The sequence below is a fragment of the Oncorhynchus mykiss genome, unplaced genomic scaffold, assembly GCF_013265735.2.
Source record: "Oncorhynchus mykiss isolate Arlee unplaced genomic scaffold, USDA_OmykA_1.1 un_scaffold_130, whole genome shotgun sequence".
NCBI classification, from domain to species: Eukaryota; Metazoa; Chordata; class Actinopteri; order Salmoniformes; family Salmonidae; genus Oncorhynchus; species Oncorhynchus mykiss.
The window spans coordinates 1,428,890-1,439,571 of NW_023493663.1; positions in this window are offsets into that span (position 1 = coordinate 1,428,890).

Genomic DNA, 10,682 nt, shown 5'->3' on the forward strand with positions numbered 1-10,682 from the left:
AGCCAACAGGATTAGGACATTGAATAGAACGGGGAGTCCCCATTCGAAGGGATTCGTACGTTCTATTCATTCTATTTCTAAACACGTAATCCGATCATTAACTTTAGGAAAACTGGGCCCTGGAGAGGTTGGAGCTCTAATTTACATTTACCATTAGCAGATAATAATGTATGTTGCCTTGAATTCGTTCTGGATTTGGGGACTGAAGAAACCCCCGATGTCTAGTTAAATAAAGGTCAGCTCGGGGATTCGATCTTTCAGTTACTTGCCCAACGCTCTAACCACTAGGCTACCCTGCTGCCTTTATATAAGTTACCTACACAATTTAAAAATGTCAACTATTTCTCTCTCAAACAATTGATGCAGTTAATCAACCAGGAAAGACTGGCATGTTTTAAGTTCTGTGCGGGCAGTTACATTTAGGCGTATTACTTACAAATCACATTAGCTCAACCGTCCAGTGCGAGGCGGGGGACACCGATCCTGTGATCATCTGCAACGGTCCAAGGCAGGTGCCCTGAGGTACGCCACACTTTTACATATGTTCGGCAAGGTTCTATTGGATGAGTAACTCTTCCACCATGTGATGTCATAAGTGAGTTTTTTTTTTTAAATCGATAACATAAAAGGTCTGAAGTCTGAACACAGCTCCAACTATCATATTTTTATCCAATCACCTGAGTCAGTGCCCTTCCCTATACACATGCTGAAAGTCAGTAGTGTTTTTTTTAAAGAGCATTGTATTTGTTCAATGCTCCCGATGCAACAAAACTAGGGTTTGTGGGACCTGGTCTTCTGAGATGGCGGCAGAACAACACCTTATCATGGACAAATGACCATATCGTGTCCACTTTATCAGTGTAATACTCATTATATAATATAATATTCTGTTGAGTTTAGTCACAATGTCTCAAATTGACAGACAAGTCTGTCAACCGAGCAGCCTGACCTCTTGTGTATAATTTCTATGAACCATAACATCTATCAATCCAGAGGGCTTTAACAGTTATCATGTCTTCAAACACACACACACATCCACTCTGTTAGAGAGGCAGCCTGGGAAACAGAGATCCCCAGAGCCCCTCCCTGGGTCTGAATGAATGATTTAGCTGAAAAGATGAGTCACACTAATATGACCCAGATCCCTGCAACTCACACAGAGGGTTATGGGTAAAGAGTTGCGCTGCAGGCTGGTCCCCGGTCCCCCCCCTCCTCTCCTCGCTTTCTCCCTGCGTGTGTCAGTCTCTCTCCATTTTGTCTCCCTCCCTCTCTGTGTCAGTCTCTCTCTCTCCCTCAGTTCCCTCTCCCTCCCTCCCTCTCTGTCTGTGTCAGTATCTCTCTCTCCCTCAGTTCCCTCCCTCTCTGTCTGTGTCAGTATCTCTCTCTCCCTCAGTTCCCTCCCTCTCCGTCAGTCAGTCTCTCTCTCTCCCTCAGTTCCCTCTCCCTCCGTCTGTGTCAGTCTCTCTCTATCCCTCAGTTCCCTCCCTCTCCGTCAGTCAGTCTCTCTCTCTCCCTCAGTTCCCTCCCTCTCCGTCAGTCAGTCTCTCTCTCTCCCTCAGTTCCCTCTCCCTCCGTCTGTGTCAGTCTCTCTCTATCCCTCAGTTCCCTCTCCCTCAGTTCCCTCCCTCTCCGTCAGTCAGTCTCTCTCTCTCCCTCAGTTCCCTCTCCCTCCGTCTGTGTCAGTCTCTCTCTATCCCTCAGTTCCCTCTCCCTCAGTTCCCTCCCTCTCCGTCAGTCAGTCTCTCTCTCTCCCTCAGTTCCCTCTCCCTCCGTCTGTGTCAGTCTCTCTCTATCCCTCAGTTCCCTCTCCGTCAGTCTCTCTCTCTCCCTCCCTCCCTCTCCATTGTGTCTCCCTCTCTGTGTCAGTCTCTCTCTCTCCCTCAGTTCTCCCTCCCTCTCCGTCTGTGTCAGTCTCTCTCTCCCCCTCAGTTCCCTCTCCCTCCCTCTCCGTCTGTGTCAGTCTCTCTCTCTCCCTCAGTTCCCTCTCCGTCTGTGTCAGTCTCTCTCTATCCCTCAGTTCTCTCTCCCTCCCCCCTCTCCGTCTGTGTCAGTCTCTCTCTCCCCCTCCCTCCCTCCCTCTCCGTCTGTGTCAGTCTCTCGCTCTCCCTCAGTTCCCTTCCTCTCCATTTTGTCTCCCTCTCTGTGTCAGTCTCTCTCCCTCAGTTCCCTCTCCCTCCCTCCCTCTCCATTTAGTCTCCCTCTCTGTCAGTCTCTCTCCCCCTCAGTCTCTCTCCCTCCCTGTGTCAGTCTCTCTCTTCTCTCCGTTTCTCTCTCTATATTTTCTCCTCTCTCCAGTAGTGGTGATGGGGGGGGGGGGGGGAGACCGTGTCAAATGGCTGCTGCTTCCACCCACATCTGAAACCTCTGTTGCCATGGCAACACCAGCTGCAGCACAGAGCCAGCCAGCCACTCCCCCCTCCCCTCCCTCCCACCAGCCCACCCGTCGGTCTGGAGGGGGGATCAGAGTGTGTGTGTGTGTGTGTGTGAGTGTTGAGGCATGTCATTGACAGAGACAGCCTACTTGTGAGAGACTGGGTACAGGGGACGGGGGTAATGAGGGGTGAGGGGGCAGGGGACAGGAGGGGTGAGGGGGCAGGGGACAGGAGGGTTGAGGGGGCAGGGGACAGGAGGGTTGAGAGGGCAGGGGACAGGAGGGTTGAGAGGGCAGGGGACAGGAGGGTTGAGAGGGCAGGGGACAGGAGGGTTGAGGGGGCAGGGGACAGGAGGGGTGAGGGGGCAGGGGACAGGAGGGGTGAGGGGGCAGGGGGCAGGGGATGGGGGTAATGAGGGGTGAGGGGGCAGGGGACAGGAGGGGTGAGGGGGCAGGGGACGTGAGGGGGCAGGAGGGGTGAGAGGGCAGGGGACGGGGGTAAGGAGGGGTGAGAGGGCAGGGGTAAGGAGGGGTGAGAGGGCAGGGGACAGGAGGGGTGAGGGGGAAGGGGACAGGAGGGGTGAGGGGCAGGGGGCGGGGGTAAGGAGGGGTGAGAGGGCTATGTGGGGTGGGTGTGTCTGGTGGTCTGGCTTTGATCATATGAGCTGTGATCATCGAGGAAGACTGAGAAAACTAATGAATACTCTGGTCTGAACAGAATGATATACTGCTCTGGTCTGAACAGAATGATATACTGCTCTGGTCTGAACAGAATGATATACTGCTCTGGTTTGAACAGAATGATATACTGCTCTGGTCTGAACAGAATGATATACTGCTCTGGTCTGAACAGAATGATATAATGCTCTGGTCTGAACAGAATGATATACTGCTCTGGTCTGAACAGAATGATATACTGCTCTGGTCTGAACAGCCTGATAGAACAGAATGATATACTGCTCTGGTCTGAACAGAATGATATACTGCTCTGGTCTGAACAGAATGATATACTGCTCTGGTCTGAACAGAATGATATACTGCTCTGGTCTGAACAGAATGATATACTGCTCTGGTCTGAACAGAATGATATACTGCTCTGGTCTGAACAGAATGATATAATGCTCTGGTCTGAACAGAATGATATACTGCTCTGGTCTGAACAGAATGATATACTGCTCTGGTCTGAACAGCCTGATAGAACAGAATGATATACTGCTCTGAACAGCCTGATAGAACAGAATGATATACTGCTCTGAACAGCCTGATAGAACAGAATGATATACTGCTCTGGTCTGAACAGCCTCATAGAACAGAATGATATACTGCCCTGGTCTGAACAGAATGATATACTGCTCTGGTCTGAACAGAATTATATACTGCTCTGGTCTGAACAGAATGATATACTGCTCTGGTCTGAACAGAATGATATACTGCTCTGGTCTGAACAGCCTGATAGAACAGAATGATATACTGCTCTGGTCTGAACAGAATGATATACTGCTCTGGTCTGAACAGAATGATATACTGCTCTGGTCTGAACAGAATGATAGAACAGAATGATATACTGCTCTGGTCTGAACAGAATGATATACTGCTCTGGTCTGAACAGCCTGATATAACAGAATGATATACTGCTCTGGTTTGAACAGAATGATATACTGCTCTGGTCTGAACAGAATGATATACTGCTCTGGTCTGAACAGAATGATAGAACAGAATGATATACTGCTCTGGTCTGAACAGCCTGATAGAACAGAATGATATACTGCTCTGGTCTGAACAGAATGATAGAACAGAATGATATACTGCCCTGGTCTGAACAGAATGATATAACAGAATGATATACTGCCCTGGTCTGAACAGAATGATAGAACAGAATGATATACTGCCCTGGTCTGAACAGAATGATAGAACAGAATGATATACTGCTCTGAACAGAATGATAGAACAGAATGATATACTGCTCTGGTCTGAACAGAATGATATACTGCTCTGGTCTGAACAGAATGATAGAACAGAATGATATACTGCCCTGGTCTGAACAGAATGATATACTGCTCTGGTCTGAACAGCCTGATAGAACAGAATGATATACTGCTCTGGTCTGAACAGCCTGATAGAACAGAATGATATACTGCTCTGGTCTGAACAGAATGATAGAACAGAATGATATACTGCTCTGGTCTGAACAGAATGATATACTGCTCTGGTCTGAACAGAATGATATACTGCCCTGGTCTGAACAGAATGATAGAACAGAATGATATACTGCTCTGGTCTGAACAGAATGATATACTGCTCTGGTCTGAACAGAATGATATACTGCTCTGGTCTAAACAGCCTGATAGAACAGAATGATATACTGCTCTGGTCTGAACAGAATGATATACTGCTCTGGTCTGAACAGCCTGATAGAACAGAATGATATACTGCTCTGGTCTGAACAGAATGATATACTGCTCTGGTCTGAACAGCCTGATAGAACAGAATGATATACTGCTCTGGTCTGAACAGCCTGATAGAACAGAATGATATACTGCTCTGGTCTGAACAGAATGATATACTGCTCTGGTCTGAACAGAATGATATACTGCTCTGGTCTGAACAGCCTGATAGAACAGAATGATATACTGCTCTGGTCTGAACAGAATGATATACTGCTCTGGTCTGAACAGAATGATATACTGCTCTGGTCTGAACAGAATGATAGAACAGAATGATATACTGCTCTGGTCTGAACAGCCTGATAGAACAGAATGATATACTGCTCTGGTCTGAACAGAATGATATACTGCTCTGGTCTGAACAGCCTGATAGAACAGAATGATATACTGCTCTGGTCTGAACAGAATGATATACTGCTCTGGTCTGAACAGAATGATATACTGCTCTGGTCTGAACAGAATGATATACTGCTCTGGTCTGAACAGAATGATATACTGCTCTGGTCTGAACAGAATGATATACTGCTCTGGTCTGAACAGAATGATATACTGCTCTGTTCTGAACAGAATGATATACTGCTCTGGTCTGAACAGAATGATATACTGCTCTGGTCTGAACAGAATGATATACTGCTCTGGTCAACAGCCCTCATCTTCTCTTTCCATTTTACACAGACATTTCTGTCATATATCAGACACTCTTAACCAGAGCAACTTACATGAGCAATTATGTTAAGCTCCTTAATCAAGGACGCACACCATATTTTTCAGAGTTGGCTCGGAGAGTCAAATCCGCGACCTTTTCGGGTTACTGGCACAACGCTCTAAACCGGTAGGATACCTGCCTCCCGCTCTCCCCCCTCCCTGACCTCCTCTCTCCCCCATCCCTGACCTCCCGCTCTCCCTCCTCCCTGACCTCACGCTCTCCCTCCTCCCTGACCTCCCGCTCTCCCCCCTCCCTGACCTCCCGCTCTCCCCCCTCCCTGACCTCCCGCTCTCCCCCCTCCCTGAACTCCTCTCTCTCCCCCTCCCTGACCTCCTCTCTCCCCCCCTCCCTGGCCTCCTCTCTCCTCCCTGACCTCCTTCTCTCCCCCCCTCCCTGACCTCCTCTCTCCCCCTCCCTGACCTCCCTCTCTCCCCCCTCCCTGACCTCCTCTCTCTCCCTCCCTGACCTCCTCTCTCCCCCTCCCTGACCTCCCCTCTCCCCCCTCCCTGACCTCCCCTCTTCCCCTCCCTGACCTCCTCTCTCCCCCTCCCTGATCTCCTCTCTCCCCCTCCCTGACCTCCTCTCTCCCCCTCCCTGATCTCCTCTCTCCCCCTCCCTGACCTCCTCTCTCCCCCTCCCTGACCTCCTCTCTCCCCCTCCCTGACCTCCCTCCCCCCCCTCCCCAACCTCCCGCTCTCCCCCTACCGCTCTCCCCTCTCCCTGAACGCCTATCTCCCCCACTCCCTGGCCTCCTCTCTCCCCCTCCCTGACCTCCTCTCTCCCCCTCCCTGACCTCCTTCTCTCCCCCCTCCCTGACCTCCTCTCTCCCCCTCCCTGACCTCCTCTCTCCCCCTCCCTGACCTCCTCTCTCCCCCCTCCCTGACCTCCTCTCTCTCCCCCCTCCCTGACTTCCTCTCTCCCCCTCCCTGACCTCCCGCTCTCCCCCCTCCCTGACCTCCTCTCTCTTTCCCCTCCCTGACCTCCTCTCTCCCCCTCCCTGACTTCCTCTTGTACTCAGTCGCAACATGTCTGACACAAACACAAGTATGCAAGTACACAAACACACACTGTAACCCCCCGTGGTAGCCAGTCTATGCAGTTCAGTCAGTAAACAGGCTCTCTCTCTTGAAAAAAGATTGAATGAATATGACAGATTTTACACTGAGACACAGACAGGACACAAACACACACTGTAACCCCCCGTGGTAGCCAGTCTATGCAGTTCAGTCAGTAAACAGGCTCTCTCTTTTGAAAACAGATTGAATGAATATGACAGATTTTACACTGAGACACAGACAGGACACAAACACACGACGGGGTCACACTAGTCTCAGAGGTCACGGCACTGCGCTGCACAGCTGTAAAAACACACTGGATAAAAGAACACGCTGTGAGAGGAGGAGAGAGGACCTGGGGGAACGCAGAGCAAGTTCCTACATGACCACAAGCTAGCCCAGGGTGTGAAAGGTAGAGGAGAGAGGAGAGAGGGGGTGAAAGGTAGAGAAGAGAGGAGAGGGAGGGTGGAGGAGAGAGGGGGTGAAGGCTAGAGGAGAGAGGAGAGAGGGTGAAGGGGTGAAGGGTAGAGGAGAAAGGAGAGAGAAGGTGAAAGGTAGAGGAGAGAGGGGGTGAAGGATAGAGGAGAGAGAGGGTGAAGGATAGAGGAGAGAGGAGAGGGGGTGAAAGGTAGAGGAGAGTGAGGGTGAAAGGTAGAGGAGAGAGAAGTTGAAAGGCAGAGAGAGGAGAGAGGGTGAAAGGTAGAGGAGAGAGAAGTTGAAAGGCAGAGAGAGGAGAGAGGGTGAAGGGTAGAGGAGAGAGGAGAGAGGGGGTGAAAGGTAGAGAAGAGAGGAGAGGGAGGGTGGAGGAGAGAGGGGTGAAGGCTAGAGGAGAGAGGAGAGAGGGTGAAGGGGTGAAGGGTAGAGGAGAAAGGAGAGAGAAGGTGAAAGGTAGAGGAGAGAGGGGGTGAAGGATAGAGGAGAGAGAGGGTGAAGGATAGAGGAGAGAGGAGAGGGGGTGAAAGGTAGAGGAGAGTGAGAGTGAAAGGTAGAGGAGAGAGAAGTTGAAAGGCAGAGAGAGGAGAGAGGGTGAAGGGTAGAGGAGAGAGAGGGTGAAAGGTAGAGAAGAGAGAGGGTGAAAGGTAGAGTAGAGGAGAGAGAGAGGGTGAAAGGTAGAGGGTAGAGGAGAGAGAGAGGGTGAAAGGTAGAGGGTAGAGGAGAGAGAGAGGGTGAAAGGTAGAGGGTAGAGGAGAGAGAGAGGGTGAAAGGTAGAGGGTAGAGGAGAGAGAGAGGGTGAAAGGTATAGGGTAGAGGAGAGAGAGAGGGTGAAAGGTAGAGGGTAGAGGAGAGAGAGGGTGAAAGGTAGAGAGTAGAGGAGAGAGAGAGGGTGAAAGGTAGAGGGTAGAGGAGAGAGAGAGGGTAAAAGGTAGAGGGTAGAGGAGAGAGAGAGGGTGAAAGGTAGAGGAGAGGACAGAGGAGGAGAGTAGAGGAGAGAGGAGAGGACAGAGGAGGAGGAGAGTAGAGGAGAGAGAGAGGGTACAAGGTAGAGGAAAGAGGTAGAGGAGAGAGGAGAGAGAGAGGGTGAAAGGAGAGGAGAGAGAGGGTGAAAGGAAGAGGGTAGAGGAGAGAGAGGGTGAAAGGTAGAGAGTATAGGAGAGAGGGTGAAAGGCAGAGGAGAGAGGAGAGAGAAGGTGAAAGGTAGAGGAGAGAGGGTGAAAGGCAGAGGAGAGAAGAGAGAGAGGGTGAAAGGTAGAGGAGAGAGGGTGAAAGGTAGAGGGTAGAGGAGAGAGAGGGTGAAAGGTAGAGGGTAGAGTAGAGAGAGGGTGAAAGGTAGAGAGGAGAGGAGAGAGAGGGTGAAATGTAGAGGGTAGAGGAGAGAGAGAGGGTGAAAGGTAGAGGGTAGAGGAGAGAGAGAGGGTGAAAGGTAGAGGGTAGAGGAGAGAGAGAGGGTGAAAGGTAGAGGAGAGAGGAAAGAGGTGGAGAGAGAGAGGGTGAAAGGAGAGGAGAGAGAGGGTGAAAGGTAGAGAGTATAGGAGAGAGGGTGAAAGGCAGAGGAGAGAGGAGAGAGAGGGTTAAAGGTAGAGGAGAGAGAGGGTGAAAGGCAGAGGAGAGAGGAGAGAGAGGGTGAAAGGTAGAGGAGAAAGGGTGAAAGGAAGAGGGTAGAGGAGAGAGAGGGTGAAAGGTAGAGGGTAGAGTAGAGAGAGGGTGAAAGGTAGAGAATAGAGAGAGGGTGAAAGGTAGAGGGTAGAAGAGAGAGAGAGGGCGAAAGGTAGAGGGTAGAGGAGAGAGAGAGGGTGAAAAGTAGAGGAGAGAGAGGGTGAAAGGTAGAGGAGAGAGGAGAGAGAGGGTGAAAGGTAGAGAGTAGAGGAGAGAGGGGGTGAAAGGTAAAGAGTAGAGGAGAGAGAGGGTGAAAGGCAGAGGAGAGAGGAAAGAGAGAGATGAGAGAGAGAGGGTGAAAGGTATAGGGTAGAGGAGAGAGAGAGGGTGAAAGGTAGAGGGTAGAGGAGAGAGGGTGAAAGGTAGAGAGTAGAGGAGAGAGAGAGGGTGAAAGGTAGAGGGTAGAGGAGAGAGAGGGTGAAAGGTATCAAATCAAATCAAATTTTATTTGTCACATACACATGGTTAGCAGATGTTAGTGCGAGTGTAGCGAAATGCTTGTGCTTCTAGTTCCGACAGTGCAGTAATAACAAGTAATCTAACTAACAATTCCAAAACTACTGTCTTGTACACAGTGTAAGGGGATAAAGAATATGTACATAAGGATATATGAATGAGTGATGGTACAGAGCAGCATAGGCAAGATACAGTAGATGGTATCGAGTACAGTATGTACAAATGAGATGAGTATGTAAACAAAGTGGCATAGTATAGTATAAAGTGGCTAGTGATACATGTATTACATAAGGATACCGTCGATGATATAGAGTACAGTATATACGTATGCATATGAGATGAATAATGTAGGGTAAGTAACATTTATATAAGGTAGCATTGTTTAAAGTGGCTAGTGATATATTTACGTCCTTTCCCATCAATTCCCATTATTAAAGTGGCTGGAGTTGAGTCAGTGTCAGTGTTAGTGGTGGCTGTTTAACAGTCTGATGGCCTTGAGATAGAAGCTGTTTTTCAGTCTCTCGGTCCCAGCTTTGATGCACCTGTACTGACCTCGCCTTCTGGATGATAGCGGGGTGAACAGGCAGTGGCTCGGGTGGTTGATGTCCTTGATGATCTTTATGGCCTTCCTGTGACATCGGGTGGTGTAGGTGTCCTGGAGGGCAGGTAGTTTGCCCCCGGTGATGCGTTGTGCAGACCTCACTACCCTCTGGAGAGCCTTACGGTTGAGGGCGGTGCAGTTGCCATACCAGGCAGTGATACAGCCCGCCAGGATGCTCTCGATTGTGCATCTGTAGAAGTTTGTGAGTGCTTTTGGTGACAAGCCGAATTTCTTCAGCCTCCTGAGGTTGAAGAGGCGCTGCTGCGCCTTCTTCACGATGCTGTCTGTGTGAGTGGACCAATTCAGTTTGTCTGTGATGTGTATGCCGAGGAACTTAAAACTTGCTACCCTCTCCACTACTGTTCCATCGATGTGGATAGGGGGGTGTTCCCTCTGCTGTTTCCTGAAGTCCACAATCATCTCCTTAGTTTTGTTGACGTTGAGTGTGAGGTTATTTTCCTGACACCACACTCCGAGGGCCCTCACCTCCTCCCTGTAGGCCGTCTCATCGTTGTTGGTAATCAAGCCTACCACTGTTGTGTCGTCCGCAAACTTGATGATTGAGTTGGAGGCGTGCGTGGCCACGCAGTCGTGGGTGAACAGGGAGTACAGGAGAGGGCTCAGAACGCACCCTTGTGGGGCCCCAGTGTTGAGGATCAGCGGGGAGGAGATGTTGTTGCCTACCCTCACCACCTGGGGGCGGCCCGTCAGGAAGTCCAGTACCCAGTTGCACAGGGCGGGGTCGAGACCCAGGGTCTCGAGCTTGATGACGAGCTTGGAGGGTACTATGGTGTTGAATGCCGAGCTGTAGTCGATGAACAGCATTCTCACATAGGTATTCCTCTTGTCCAGATGGGTTAGGGCAGTGTGCAGTGTGGTTGAGATTGCATCGTCTGTGGACCTATTTGGGCGGTAAGCAAATTGGAGTGGGTCTAGGGTGTCAGGTAGGGTGGAG